The 14960-nt window shown below is 39.4% G+C and overlaps 1 long non-coding RNA gene across 1 annotated transcript; it reads left to right on the forward strand.

Annotated features, from left to right (window-relative positions):
- Nucleotides 1-6066: 6066 nt before the first annotated feature.
- LOC126929061 (uncharacterized) lies at nucleotides 6067-14527 on the forward strand. Its single transcript, XR_007717060.1, has 5 exons — nucleotides 6067-6146; nucleotides 6853-6928; nucleotides 7501-7569; nucleotides 11152-11489; nucleotides 14350-14527. It is a non-coding gene; the product is annotated as an uncharacterized LOC126929061 (long non-coding RNA).
- Nucleotides 14528-14960: the final 433 nt, after the last annotated feature.

A 14960-nucleotide genomic window follows, 5' to 3' on the forward strand; every position in this document is an offset into this window, starting at 1 on the left:
TTCTTAAGAACCTTCTAAGAAGAAAAGTGATCATTTTCTGGGACCAGAAAATACTTGCTGTAAGTCACATTATAGACGGCATCATTTTGTGTTTTTATGTTCTGCAATACATGACAGTTAAGGTACTAGAGCACACTGAGATGGGAAAAATTCTCTTTCCGCCTTGCAAGGTTTCTCATAACCTTGAAATAACAAGCATTTTTCCCCCTTGCTCGGGCACCATTCCCCAGTGTTGCATGGCTGCTCTTAGAAAGAAATAGGGTGGATCTGAACGAAAAAAGACGGACCAGATTCTAAGTGAAGAGGTAAATTTAAGAGACATGTATTTTTGGAAATATGAGATCTAGGGCACTTATGAATTGTTTGACATAAATCTTTTTGTAACATAATCAATGTTTTGTGTGTTTTCTTAAAAAATTTGCCTAATGAACTCTCCCCAGGGGACAGTCCCAGTGTCTCTGAACAGCGATGGTAGTCCTGCATGCTTGGTCAAGTGTGGCTTATTAACCTCAAATTTCAAACCCAGAGCCAGAAGTGGCAAACTATGGAAGGCACCACGTGACAGAAAGCAAGACCCCAGAATAAAATGGGCCATAGCTTTGTACACCAAATGCTGCTCCCACGTGGGGCATCTTTGTGAAAGTAGTCATGTATTTCCAGAGCCAACATCTGCTAACATTTTCAGAGACTAATAGAAAATGATTTGGTTGGTCTTGGAAATCTCATTCTTCCCTCCCATCTCTCCTATCTCAAACAGTTTAATATCACTAGAAGTACATGTTTTCATGTGGTTTTCAATCACTGGGAAGGAAATAAAAATTATTTTTGAACTTTTTTGAAACATAAATAATGACCATTTATATCCATTATTCTCAGTGTTAGAAAGGCACAAAATATTTTAGTTGGCAATAGATTTTTTTTTCTTAATAGAATTATGCTGAGGCTAGGATCTCTTTTGAAACCTGTTTATTTTCCATATTATTTATTTTGCCAGCCAAACTTTCTTAAGAGCAAAGGTCGTTACACTTGGGTTTCCTGTGTTGAGAATTCAATAGGGCTGAATAAATTTGCTGTCTCCTGATTTGCCAGTTCATATCTAGAACTTGACCTTTTTTTATCTTCCATGTTACTGAAGCAGATTTACTAATATAATCTGGAATTTGTACTTTCAGGCCTGAAAGAAATCTTAGCTCTAACGTTGTAGAAACTTGTGATTTTACAGCTGTGGAAACTAAAGTGTAAAGATGTTCACGGAAGTCAGACAGCGACTCATGGGAAAAATTACAGAAGCAGACATGGGACCCCAAATCTCTATCTTGTGCTATTCCCATTACAACCAATGCTGTAATCAGCATTTGACAATCTAGTAGCAAATAAAGTAATGTGCCATTTCCACTTTCTGGTTCATTTATTGAAGTTTTTCTGCCTACGACTATCAATGCATAAATCATGGAAGGGAGTCCTTAAGACTCCAAAACCCAAGAACACAAGTTGATCATTTTTTGAATTTGTGGATTATTTATTTGACAGTGGCTGGCCTTGAGAAAAATCCTTAGCTGAAAAGGCATTTTTACATTCCTGAGAAAATAACTTTTCCTTTGGTCTAGCATTATTTATCTTTCCTTTTTTATAATAAATTTTATTGTGTTTATTTTGAAACCTACTTTTACAAGGAGAGAGAATATTCTTTTAATCCCCCACAATCCACTTCAGATTCAACAATTACTGAGGGCTTGCAACGCTTGCTTAATCTATTCCTTTTCCTCTCTATTTTTTTCTGAATTATTTAAAAGCAAATTCCAAGTAACATTTTTTATTTCACCCCTACATTCCACATTACACATCTCTAAAGGGTTATGGACATTTTGCTGCATAAACCTAATGCTATTATCACACCTAAAAATTACAATTACAAGGTCATCCAACATCCACTCAGTCTTACAGTGTCCCCTCATTGCTTCAACAAACATTTTTAGAGTTGCCTTTTCTCCATTGTTAATATGCATGGCTATAGGTTCAGGGTTGTGTCAAACAGTGCAAACTTAAAAAGGAAAGAAAGAAAGAAGATGAAGAAGTACACTTATTTAGCGAGAAGGGTTTTCCCAAATTCTCACAGCTCTAATCTGGATACCATTCAGTGTGACAGGCTTCTCACTGGGTTCCCACAGCTGGTTAGTGTTTTGAATTCCAGCCCCATGAACTCATCTCAGGCTACATGGGCTAATGCTCAGCGGCCAACCTAGAGCTCATATCTCTGATGACAGAGGACTGGAGCCAGCATGGGCACTGTCTGCCTCTTTCTAAACGCACTGTCATCTGTGTTATTCTTCCATCTTTGCTAAGAGTGAGTGACTCTAATGCCTCTTGGATGCATTTAAGCCATTACGGAAGCAAAATTAACGCCATTCAAGCATATTTTGTTGAAAGACCAATAAAATAACCTGCCGTATTGTGGCTGAGCCCCAGAATCCTCAGTCACACCTCTTTGAATTCACATTTCTGTCTCGAAGTTGAGCTTTAAGAAACACATATGAAGATAAAATGGAGAGAGAAAGTACAAATACATGTTCCATAATTAGATATGTAGTTAGTATAGGTTCTGAATTTTGATTATGACTTGCCTACCTAGCTCTTAACAGACACAGTTTCTTAGAGCAAAGGCAATCTTCTGCTTGTGGTAATGGAAACATTTGTTCTATAAGAACAAATTTGCTCTATGACTAAATCAGAGCTCCACTATTGGAAAACATTATAGGCCCCTTGTGAGATGCCTGAGGGATAGTATTTTAGGGGCCCCACTTGACCTTGCCAAACATTTATAAGGCTAGATAGCACTTATTGAAAGATGCCTGAAATTTGAATTTAAAAAATTCCTAATGTAAATATTTTCTCTTCTCTACATTTGCATTTATTTATAACAATGTGAGTGGGACTAGGTTCTGAGAAGGGGTGGGAGAAGAAAGTATGTATGCTGAACATTTTTTTTTTTTGAGACAGGGTCTTAATCTGGTTGTCCAAGCTGGAGTGCAGTGGTGCAATCTTGCCTCACTACAGCCTTGACCTCCCAGTCTCAGGTGGTCCTACCACCTCAGCCTCCTGAGTAGCAGGGATTACAGGCACATGCCACCATGCCCAGCTAACTTTTTGTGTTTTTAGTAGAGGTGGGGTTTTCTATTTTGCCCAGGCTGGTCTTGAACTACTGGACTCAAGCAACCCACCCGCCTCGGCCTCTCAGAGTGCTGGGATTACAGGCATGAGCCACCGTGCCCGGCCTACGCTGAACGTTTTGGACATGGGAGGTGCATATATTGGAAGAGTAGGTATAGAACACTTGGTGCCTATTCTACTAGAGCTTTATATGAGGAGTATGGGCCGTAAATGTACAAACAAACTCGTGAGAAATATTATCGCTCATCTTGGAAAGCTGCTGTAAGAACAATCCTAGACAGTATCTATTGGCAGATATTTAAAGGGTGTCTGTGGTGGAAGCTATTTTACAAATGGTTTGACATCTGAACAAAAAACCGAACAAGCTAAAGAGCAAAGCATGAGTAGGTTCCAGGAAAAGTCCTCAAGGAGGGCATAAACTGGGCCTAGCAGAGTTAGGTGAAGGTGACATTTGTGACTGGAGCTTGTATGTTGCAGCCAGGTCATGAAGGCCTTGTAGATCATAGCACAGAGCTTGATCTCAGGCCTGGATAGCATGCGTACAGCAGGTATATAAACATTTCAACATAGTAGGAATTCTCAGACTTTAGTGGGTACTGGAATCACTTGGTGAACTTGTTACAGCTCAGATTGCTGGCCCTACCCCAAAGGTTTCTAACCTAGTGAGCCAGGGTAGGGCCTCATATTGTACCTTTCTAACATGTTCCTAGGAGGATGCCCATGCTGCTAGCCCAGGGAACTGTACTTTGAGAACTATCGTTCTAAGGAGCAGCTGGAGGTGGGTGTGGCCTTTGTCCATCCTTTGCCATTACCCCAAAGAAGAGAATTCCAGGTAGAGCAGTTTCAATGGCAGGTGTTCCAATGTGATTGCCACTTACCTATCTTTCCTAAGATGTCTTGCTTTTCTTTTTCCTTTCTTTAGAATGAACCTGAAACCTCTGTTTGACATATACTCCCCAAAAAGTAGAAAGAGAAATTCTAAAGGCTATCAAATCACCTTACCATGTCAACCTCCCTTCAGGTTCACAGACGCCCTATCCTTATGGGGGCCGTAGGCAATGGCAGCTGCAGAACAGGCTGCAAACAAGGGCTGCTCTCAACATTTTTAGCTGGAAGACGGCCTGTCTTTCCCTGCAGCCCCATCCTCCTCTTCATCTGGGGCTTTCTGAAAATGCACTTTATCTTCCCAGACATTTATACAAGAGTAAAATGAGTTAACAGAGGCCAGTAGCATCGCTGAGCTCCAACCAGGAAGCGTTCAGACGTTAGGAAACACGGGTGAGCAAATGTTTACTGACCATGTAATTAATATGATACCTTGCCCTGTCTATTGGTCCTTAGTACCACATTTCCTGTTCAAGGCAGTGGAAAGTGAAAATATTAGTTGCTGTTTGACCAAAGGAACAAGTGTCTTCCAAACGAGCACATGATCTATTAGCAGTCCTGCCGGTTCTTCCCATGGGAACAGGCATTTTACTTTGTTTTACAGCTAATTTCTTTCTTACAGCAGGTTCCCAGACACATCAAATGCCTTGCATTTGAGGCTAAAGTCAAGATTTATAGTCCAGGCCCATGTAATTCAACGTCAAACAATTCTGATAACATAAGGGCTGGAAGTCAACCATTTTCTCATGAGTCCTTATAAAAAAAAGTCATTTTAGCCAAATTGAGTTTGAAGGGTGGGTGTGTCTCTGTGAGCTAATGGATGCTACCTACCCATGTACTCCTGCAAAGAAGCTGGCTACTTTCTTTTGCTACTGTAGAAATGAAATATGAAAATGGACTAAGTGATTCCTGATTGATATTATTTTTGGCTAACCCAGTGTTGGATTTTGTTGCTTTTTTCTCTGTGGACTTCATAGGGAGAAAAGAAGCCCAAACACTTTCTCCTTTGATGGCACATTGTATCTTCCCTTTCCATCCTCTATTTCTTTTCCCTGACCTTTTATTGGCTCATCATCTCTCTGTGACTCACACATCACGAGGCTTCATTTTCCTACAGAAAAACCACCACTTGTGCCAAGAGTAGGTTGGAAAGGAGGGCGTTTCCTTTGGGTTTTTTCTGTAGGTTCATGGGTTTGCAGACTCTTGGAGATTAAAGATCTTGGGGATCACTTAAAACAATACTGTATTTTACAGCTGAAGAGGAATGTGGTTGAAGTGGTTCCCCCTTAGAATGACACAGCCAGCTAAAAGAAAGAATGAGGATCTGGTGATCTCTCGCTCCACATATGATATCCTGTGTTTTTAACCAGTTGTGGTGCAGGGAGACAGAGGCAAAGTCTTGCTTCCTAACCTAGATACTTTCTAGGTTGTGATATAATTAGCTACTTCTTGACATAGGAAGCTTATTCTTCACATCCTTCAACAGAGATGATTTTCTACCAAGAATTACTCAAAACTCTTGGGGAGAGAGTTGATGGAGCTCATAATCTGTAGAGGAAAAAAGAACCTGCCTTGGGGAATTTTGAAGATGAGTAGAAAGCAAAGGAGGAGCTCAGAATTGCTTTAGGACACCATGGAAGTGGCGGAGGTGGGGTCCTTCACCTTCCACATAGGTGTTTGTTCTCTTCTCAAAATGCCCAGATGTGGGGATTAAACAGGAAGCAAACTTGACAAACTATAAGAAATCCTAAGACATGGATTTAATTCTTACAGATTTAGATTTTTTCCCCTTTGGCATAAAACAAGCCAAAATGCAATAAATATGTACATGCTGTGAAGAAATTTGGATCCTAGAGGTCTTGCAGTTTAGAGTAGAACAAAGGGAAAGCAAAACTCAGGCCCTGGGGAAGCCATGTGGCCAATCATCCCATTGTGACGGACACAGTGGTGGCCTTGACACTAATGATGATGAAAACAGAGCTTGGAGTAGGGGAGGGGAGGTCAGTTGCCTCTCAGTCATGTGGACCTCGCCTGAAGTAGTAGCCATAGATGTCAGTGGCAAGACAGAAGATTCAGTCTCTAAAAAAAACAATGTGAGCATCTTTTCCACATTGTTTGTGTTGGCATAAAGCAGTACTGCTCCAAGTGTGGTCCAAGCACCAGCGGCATCAGTATCGCTTGGAGACTTGTTAGGAATGTAGATTCTCAGGACTAACTTCAGACCTACTGAATCAGAATCTCCTGGGGCTGGAGCCCAGAAATCTGTCTAAAGAAGCTCTCATTATTTCTTGCTTATCCTAAAGTTTGAGAATCATTGGCAAAAAGATCTTGTATTATGGATGCATGAACGCAAGCTCGTAAAGTGGGTGTGCATTTGTTGAAACTATATAGGAGGTCTTGTTGCTTGAGTGTTAAATTCTGTTATTTTTTTCCTTAGATACTTGGCTATGAAGATAGCTGAAATAATGGAGGGGGAATTTACTTTTCTCCTTTGTTCAGTTGGGAATTGATTGTAGGAATTGTCAGTTAATTCTAGGTAATTGGATTAAGTCCAGAAGTCATATGTATGTTTCTCAGCATAAAAGACTGACTGTTGAGGTTTTACACCATCTCTGGACTCAGAAAGTACAATGAGAGAGAGGAAGTTTAAATGTTTCCCCATTTTGTAGATGACTTGTGGCCTCCTATAGAGAAAAGAGCACCTGCTTTTTCCGCTCCTGAATCAGCTCCTGATTTTAAAACTTGTCTCTGACACATAAAAATTGCATTTTCCTGGATAAGCCATGTATCCTCTTTCAGATTCCATGTCTTCATGTCTTCATCTATAAAAGTGGGAGAATAATGGCAAATGCTATGTGAGGATTAATAACATCAGGTGAGATGGTGTAAACAAAATATCTAAAACCAAGCTCAGCCTGCGGTAATTCTCATATAATGAGGTATTATGATTATGGTGATGATTGCTATGATGAAAATGATATTGATTCTGTTACACAATCCTGATTAAGGTCAGAAGGTACCAGTCTTTCCCTTGATCATGTCTTTTAGAGGTATTAAGGTAAATGGGATTGAAGTATAACAAATTCAGCAAAGGATACAGATCCTAAGTGTGCAGCACCATGACTTTCACAAAGTGAGAGCAAACTTGTAGTTAAGAAACAGAATGTGGCCAGCTCCAAAGTTCGCAAGCTCAGATTACCAGAGCCGCTATTCTGACTCCTAGCACTTAAGACTAGTTACAAATCGTAATGTATGTGCTCTTTTGTGTCTGGCTTCTTTTGCTGTGTGTGTGTGTATGCGTGTGCATGCATGCGTGCACATATGTAATTCATCCATTTTGTAGCATTTTAATGTAGATTAGTCATTCTCATTGCTGGATGGTCCATTTTATTACAGGAATACACCACAGATTGTTTATTCCATTCCACAATGTTTTATCCATTGTAGGTGTTTGGGTTGTTCCCAGGTCTGGCTATTATGATTAATGCTCCATGGACATTTTTGAATATGTCTTTGGTGAGCAAGTGTGCATATATCTGCTAGTTATGTATCTAAGAGTAAAATGGTTGGGTCACAGGATAGGCACGTGCTCAGTTTTAATCAATACTGCCAGTTTTCCAGGGTGGTTGCACAGATTTACAGTCTCATCAGCAGAGGATGAAGCCTCTATTTGCTTTTATTTCTAACCAATACTTGGCATAGTCTGCTTGTTCTGGTGGCATACGTGGGATTTCATTGGAGTTTGAATTCGCATTTTCATGATGAACAGTAAAGCTGAGCACCTTTTGACTTTGCCATTTAATTTATCTTCTTTTAAGAAGTGCACATTCCTATTTTTTGTCCATTTTTTAAAAACTGTGTTATCTTTTTCTTAGTGATTTGTAAGCATTTTTTTATGTATACTGAAAATCCATCTTTTGCCAAATATATTAATTTTAAATTCCTTCTCCGACTCCATGACTTTTTTTCATCTTGGTAAAATTGTCATGGCTTTTCTTAGAGTTACCAGAAAAGTACAGGACTATCCATTACATTTGAATTTTAGCTAAACATAAAATGGTTTTTAGTATGATTATACCTAAAATATTGTATGAGACATCTTTTGGCAAAAATCATTTATTTTATGTGAAGTTCAAATGTAACTGGGAGTTCTGTATTTTTATTTGCCAAATCTGGTAAACTTATCTATAAGGTTTTTATCCCCCCTCTTCGAGGACACAAACCTTTTCAAGAGTGGCAACACCAAGCCCTGAGGGAGAATGGGGACACTTACTTAACCAATTAGAACCTCTAAGTTTTGAAGCCCCATCTAACATACACTAAAGGATTTTGAATCTTGCTCTAATAATGTCTTAAACTATATCTTCTAATTAAACTATTTCCAAAGAGTTATTACTGGACAAATAGTCTTACAGGTGTGACTTTCTTCAATTTTGACTTTTTAATTTTTTTTATTCTGAACCATGAGTTTCAGTGTTCAGTGGACAGTGTAGGTTGAAATGGAAAGTGATTTAGTGCCTCAGCTGTCACTTCTGTTTGTTTCCCTCAGACTTCTAAACTGTTTCCTCAAAGTCAAGTTTTAAATTTCTTCTTCTTTCAACTCACTAATTTGTGTCCACTGAGGGAGTGAGTATCTTGAAAGTACAGTTAAAAACAGCTGTTGCTGTGGCTGCTGTCCATGATGTAGATGTAGATGATATAGATGTAGAAGACAAGGATGATGTAGATGTAGATGATATAGATGTAGAAGACAAGGATGATGTAGATGTAGATGATGTAGGCGATGTAGATGTAGAAGATATAGATGTCGTAGATATAGATAATGTAAATGTAGACAATGTAGATGATGTAGATATAGATAATATAGATGATGTAGATATAGATAATGTAGATGTAGATAATGTAGATGTAGATAATATAGATGTAGATGATGTAGGTGTAGATGCTATTGATGATGTAGATATAGATAATGTAGATGATGTAGATATAGATTATATAGATGATGCAGATATAGATAATGTAGATAATGTAGCAGTAGATAATATAGATGTAGATGATGTAGATATAGATGATGTAGATATAGATAATGTAGATGATGTAGGTATAGATTATATAGATGATACAGATATAGATGATGTAGATGTAGATAATGTAGAAAATATAGATGTTGTAGATGTAGATGATGATGATACAGAGGATTTAGATGATCAGTAGTGATGATTCTGAGGAAGATAAATACCTGTCTGAAGTGTGAAGGACTAAGGAGGCTAAAATAGGGGACTTAAGAAAGAGGAAAGAAATAGAAGATGGTTCCATTCAATAAACATTATTTGAGCAAAGTATTTCAATTCTCTGCCAAGATTAAAAATAATCAGAGAATAAAATAAAATGTAAGTTTAAAGTGAGGAAATGAAACAGAATAGTCAGAAACTGAAAAGAATTTCACAGGTCAAATGGCAAAGGTGAAAATATCAAAGTCATGTAACAGGAGGAAAAAAGATGCAAATCCAGCTGAAAGCAGTATCAGTCATCAGAAAATGCTTTGGGAAAAACAAAAAACAAAAAAAAACTGAACTGAACCTGGAGTTCTGTCTCAATTTCTGTATAACTGTTAAGACACTGGCTCTTTAGTTAGCACCTATACCTATTCATTTTTCCCAGGTCTCATTTTCCCAAATGTGAAAGGAAGGTATTGGTCCTCACAATTCAAAGTGTCGTTCCTGGAAAAGTAGCATTGGCAGTATCAAGGAGCTTGTTAGAAGCGCAGAATCCAGGGCCTCTTTCCAGATCTGTGGAATCAGAATCTCTAGGGACAGGGCCTAGAAGTCTGTATTTTAACAAGCCCTCCAGGTGATTATGCAGCGTTCAGATGTTGGGGAAGAATTGGCCTACTCTAGTGCTTTTCAAACGTTAACGTGCATCCGAATCAGTGGCACGTTTTTACACTGAGGTGCAAAAGACAAAAGTATTTTTGTATCTATTCTATTTGAGTTTGTGTTTATGATTTTAAGACAAGGCTATTCTAGAACAAATCTATATAGAAATTGGCTTTCTGATTATTGTCTCCCCTATGGCAGAATGAGTGTAGTATTTTTTTCCCCAAATCACGAAGTTTGTGTTAGTACATTTGCCAGATACAACCACTCTGAAGGGGTTGTTAACAGATACACACACACACACGCACACACACACACACAGAGACATACACAGAGACACACACACAGAGTTTCTGAGTGAAAGCAAGGAAGAACAGATTTCTGAGCCAGTAGAGGCCACAAATGTCTTGGCCCAAGTGTAGCTCCCAGGCCTGAGGAATCCCAGACGATACCACAGTTAAATAAGGCAAACCCCAGGCCCTTAGAGTTCAGGCTACGGGAAGTGGCAAGAAGATCCTGGCAGGCAACCCCCAGGCCTGAAGGTTGACTTGCGAATTTAAGTGCACAAACTGTCCAGAAAATTCTCAGGGTAGGGGAAGGCTGCTCTCTTTTCTGCTTGTGTTTATGTATTAAAATTAGGGGATATGTTGTACAGGGCAAAATAAAAGGGTTAGCTTGATGTTGGGTGAGAAAGATCTGTGTTCCAGGCCTTGTAATGGAGGGAGAGACATGAATGGAGAAAAGAAAATGGAGCGGAAGTTCATTTTGTCAATATTAATGATGATGATGAGGATATGTGTATTTCAAGCACTTTAAGTGACAGTCACTCTTTCAAAACATCATGTATATTACTTAGTCCTTATGGTAGTCCTTATAGTAGACTTGAGAGCTGGGCTTTATTATTAAATCAATTTTAGAAGACCACAAGTGAGTTAAGTAATTTACACAAAGTCATACACTGATGAAATGTTGAAAGCATATAACAAGCCAGGGAATCTAACCCTAAAGCCAGCATACTCTATATGTCTTGATGCCTATTGGATCAAATATGGGTTGGAGTTTTTGTAACTTAGTGTGGGGTAGTAGAAAGAGTCTGAAAATTTGACATAGAAATATTCTCTCCTAACTTTACCACTGATTAGATGGATGTGGTAGGTTGAATGTAAAAATGGCACCAAATCTTACTTTTTTATAACCCATTCCTTATAATGTGACCTTGCAGCAACTCTCAGAAAGAAGAGTCTATGTCCCTGTCCCCAGAATCTGGCTTGACTTTGCGACTTGCTTTCACCGATCAAATGCAGAATAAGTGAAGTCTGGTCCTCAGGGGGTTTTGTACGCCTCTGCTGACTCTCCTGGGGTGCTAATAACATCATGAATCCTAGTTAAGACTAACTTACATGGCCTAGTCACTTCCATTGTCCAAGCCAATAGGTACCCAGCCATCACACCTAGAGTGAGGCCATTCCAGTCTCCTGCTGATCTGCCATGGATGAGCATGGCCAAGATCAAGTGAGCTTGACTTAGATGAGCAAGACTGCCTGGATAACATACAATCTTGTAAGTAATAATTTTGGTTGTCGTTTTAGGGGAATAAGTTTGGGGTACTTTGTTATATAGCAAGGGATAGCTGATATATTGCATGATTCAAGGAAAAACCAGTTAAACTTTACAGGATTCTGATAGAATAGCACAGGTGAGACCACCCTCCGAATATTTCATAATTCCTCTGTTCTTGTCTTGGTAGAGTGTGATACCCTATTCAGCTTTATCAAGAACTTAGAGCCCACTTTCTTATTATTATTATGGATGTTTGTTCGGTCAATACAAGAATTAATTGTCAGGGCCCAGCATAACCTGGGACCCATCATGTGAACATGTTGGCAGCCCGCCATGATGGATCTTGTCCCTGCCACTTACCTTGGCCTCCCATTCATGGTGGGGCTTCCTTCCACCTCTCCTGCCTTGTAAAGAGTATTCAGTAACACAGCCGTGTCTGCATGTGGTTTCCCTCTGTGAAGCTTTAATTAGTGGTGTCTTGAATCTTGATTGCTTCAGGAGTGGTCAATGAGTTTGACTTTCCAAAATAGATACCCAGAGAGTGTGAAACATGCTTACTCATTAGATTCAAGAAAAGCAAAGAAATCTTTATGTAAACAGCCTGGAAGATAGTGCATTTTTGGAAACTCACTATCACTTTTTTAGGCAGGTAAATGATTGGATGATAATACATAGGGTGCTTTCTACTGAGGGTAAACTTTCTCTAGCCATTACTAATGTTAATTTAAATTCTGGGTGTTAACTATGAGGTAGGTTCCTTTAATTTCTGTGTGAGAGGCTACGGTTTGCTCTGTCTCCTAGAAAGGGAAGAAAAAGGATCCCGGTTGTGTTGGTAACTGCCTCACTGAAGCTCTTTGAGTGTGCCACATGTGTGTGGTTTAGCTGGCGACCGTGGTGTCTGTATGTATGTGGTCATAGATTTGTTATAACCTCTTGTCTGCCAAGGCAAGACCACCAGTTCCATTTTAATTCTAAGTTAACCTCAGGCTGGAGCCAATCCATGCTGCTTGAACATAAACGCTGACACTCGATCCACTCATCCTCTCGGCCTCACAATTTGTTGTTTTTCTTTTTCTTTCTTTCTTTTTTTTTCCAAGGGAGTTTGAACATTTGTTAGCAATCCAAAACCAACACTTCGTGTACAGGACATGGTGATTACATAATTCTTTATAGGTTCTTATACTTTCACTGTATTGAAAATCTTGCTGCTCTGTTATAAAACATCTCAAATTAAGGAGCAATTTGTAAATGACATACTTGGAGCTGGGACATTAAGTTTTACTGCGGTAATCGTTTTGATTCTTTTGAGAGATACGGAATCAATACTTTAAGTAGAATGCTCTCTTTTTAAAGAATGGTTTGAGACAGGCTGCCGTTCACTGTGTTTTTGAAATGGGTGAAACAGACCTCCATGTCCACATCCTGGCAGTGCAAATGTAGGTGACAAGATGGTATTAAGTGAGAAAAATTGAATTAACTTTTCTTTAAAAATTTAATTTTTGATAACAGGAAAAGAGAAAATTAGTCTGTTAAGCTTTCCAAACCTGGTAGCTAATTGGTTTCATGCCCATGGATACGAGAGGATTGTCATCTTTAATTTCTAAATCTGAATTTAAATCTCCTAATTCTTAGGCAGCCCAAACATTTGTGAACTTAACAAGAATTGGGAAATTTTTACCCTAACAATGGTTTGTGGCAAGCTCACATGGTGGCCTATGTCCATTGGTTCAATTACAAAAGTTACTTGATTTAAAGCTATTTCTATATTTGGAGTTGTAGTTGTTCTCCAAGACTGCCTGCCCTCTTTCCAGAAATTTTGTTCAGTGACTTGTTTGCAGAAGTAACCAGTTAGACACTTTGTGAAATTGCCAAGGGTGTCTCTCTTAGTTACTAACCAAGTTTCACAAACACTATATTGTCATGAGTTAAAAATAATTTCTTTTGAGCTGATTGAAGAAGAATGCTAACTGCTGAAAATATTGAGAGTGTTATGGGTGACACTAAGATAAATGCTGATGTTTTCAGCCAATCACGTCCAAATCCTTACTTGTTGAGATCTAAATCTAGTCCCTGCAGGAATCCTCTGAAACGGGAGACAGGTGAGATGTCAAAGGCATAATGGAAGAAATACTAGCATTGAACTCATCAGATGATCTGGGTAAGAGCTCCAATTCCATCAACATGCTTCCAGCATTCCAGCAGTTGGGAATATTATTTAACTCTGTCTAAGCCTCAGTTTCCTCATCTGTAAAATAGGGATAATAAATATCCATTTGATTAATGGACTGTGGTAAGGATTATATGGATAATCTATGCCCAGTGTTTCATGTGGCACCCTTGCTTGCCTCCCTCCCTCCTGTTTTCACATCCTCTGTTGCAGAATACAGTCCACACTTCCCAACATGGCATGCTGGGCCTTCCATGGTCTGCCCTTAGCCTACTTTCCAGCTAGGTCTCTCACCAAGCTCCCTACTGCACAGGCTCTAATCCCTGGCAATGCTGTACACCACCATGTCTCACGTTCCCTTTGCTAGAAATGCCCCATCCATTTCCATTCACAAGGCAATTTCCACTATTCCTTCAAGAATCACCTCAAGCATCACTTTCTCTTAGAAGCTTTTTCTCTGCTGATGCATCTCTCCTCCATCTCCTCCAGCCTTTATACTGCAAGCCAAATGTCCCTGTTTTTGCCTTAACACTCATCTACTGCATAGGAACCTACTACTACTGCTACTAGCATTATTCCTCTGACTAATTCACCTCCACATCTTTCTACTTTGCTCACTTCTTGTGATTCCCAGGCTCATTAGTTTCTTTCATTCAATCAGAATAAAAAAAAATTATGTTTGTTTACATTCAGGTTGGGCCAAGAAGACATATGCACATAGAAATCTTTGAACTTTGCTGATAAGAGGAAGCCTAGAATTCCAAGCCAACTCCTTCATTGAATAGATGAGGAAAATAAAGCCAAGAGAAAATGACAGGCTTGACAATGTCAACATAACCAGACCCAGATTGTCTGACTTCCAGCTCAGTGTCCTTCCAGAAGAGCAGGAGACATTGTGAGGAACACACATTGTGTCACAGGACTCAATGTCAGAAATCAGCACCCATTTTCCTTCTGTGGTTAACAGTTCTTTGGTTTTCTTTCGGGAAGTCATGCTTGCTCAACAATAAGTCCTCCTGGTCCCCCAGAGGGTTACTTCCCCAGCCTTAAGGGTAGACTCACAACCCGGGCTAGCTGAATTAGCATGTCTGATACCCTCGACTACAGCCAATGAGTTTGTCAAAGGCCTGAAATCCAGCTTGGCTCAGTGAGACTCAATTCCAGAACTTTTGCTTGAATTGTGGTGAAGACTCTGTGTGATCATTAGCCATAAAGATGGTGTGAACTTTGATCTGTTGGGGGTCACCATGTGGAGGTGCTTAGTTGAGAGTGAAGTTAGCACAAGGAGAGGAGAGCCCAAGAGA

This window comes from Macaca thibetana, chromosome 10 (assembly GCF_024542745.1).
Source record: "Macaca thibetana thibetana isolate TM-01 chromosome 10, ASM2454274v1, whole genome shotgun sequence".
In the NCBI taxonomy this organism is placed as follows: Eukaryota; Metazoa; Chordata; class Mammalia; order Primates; family Cercopithecidae; genus Macaca; species Macaca thibetana.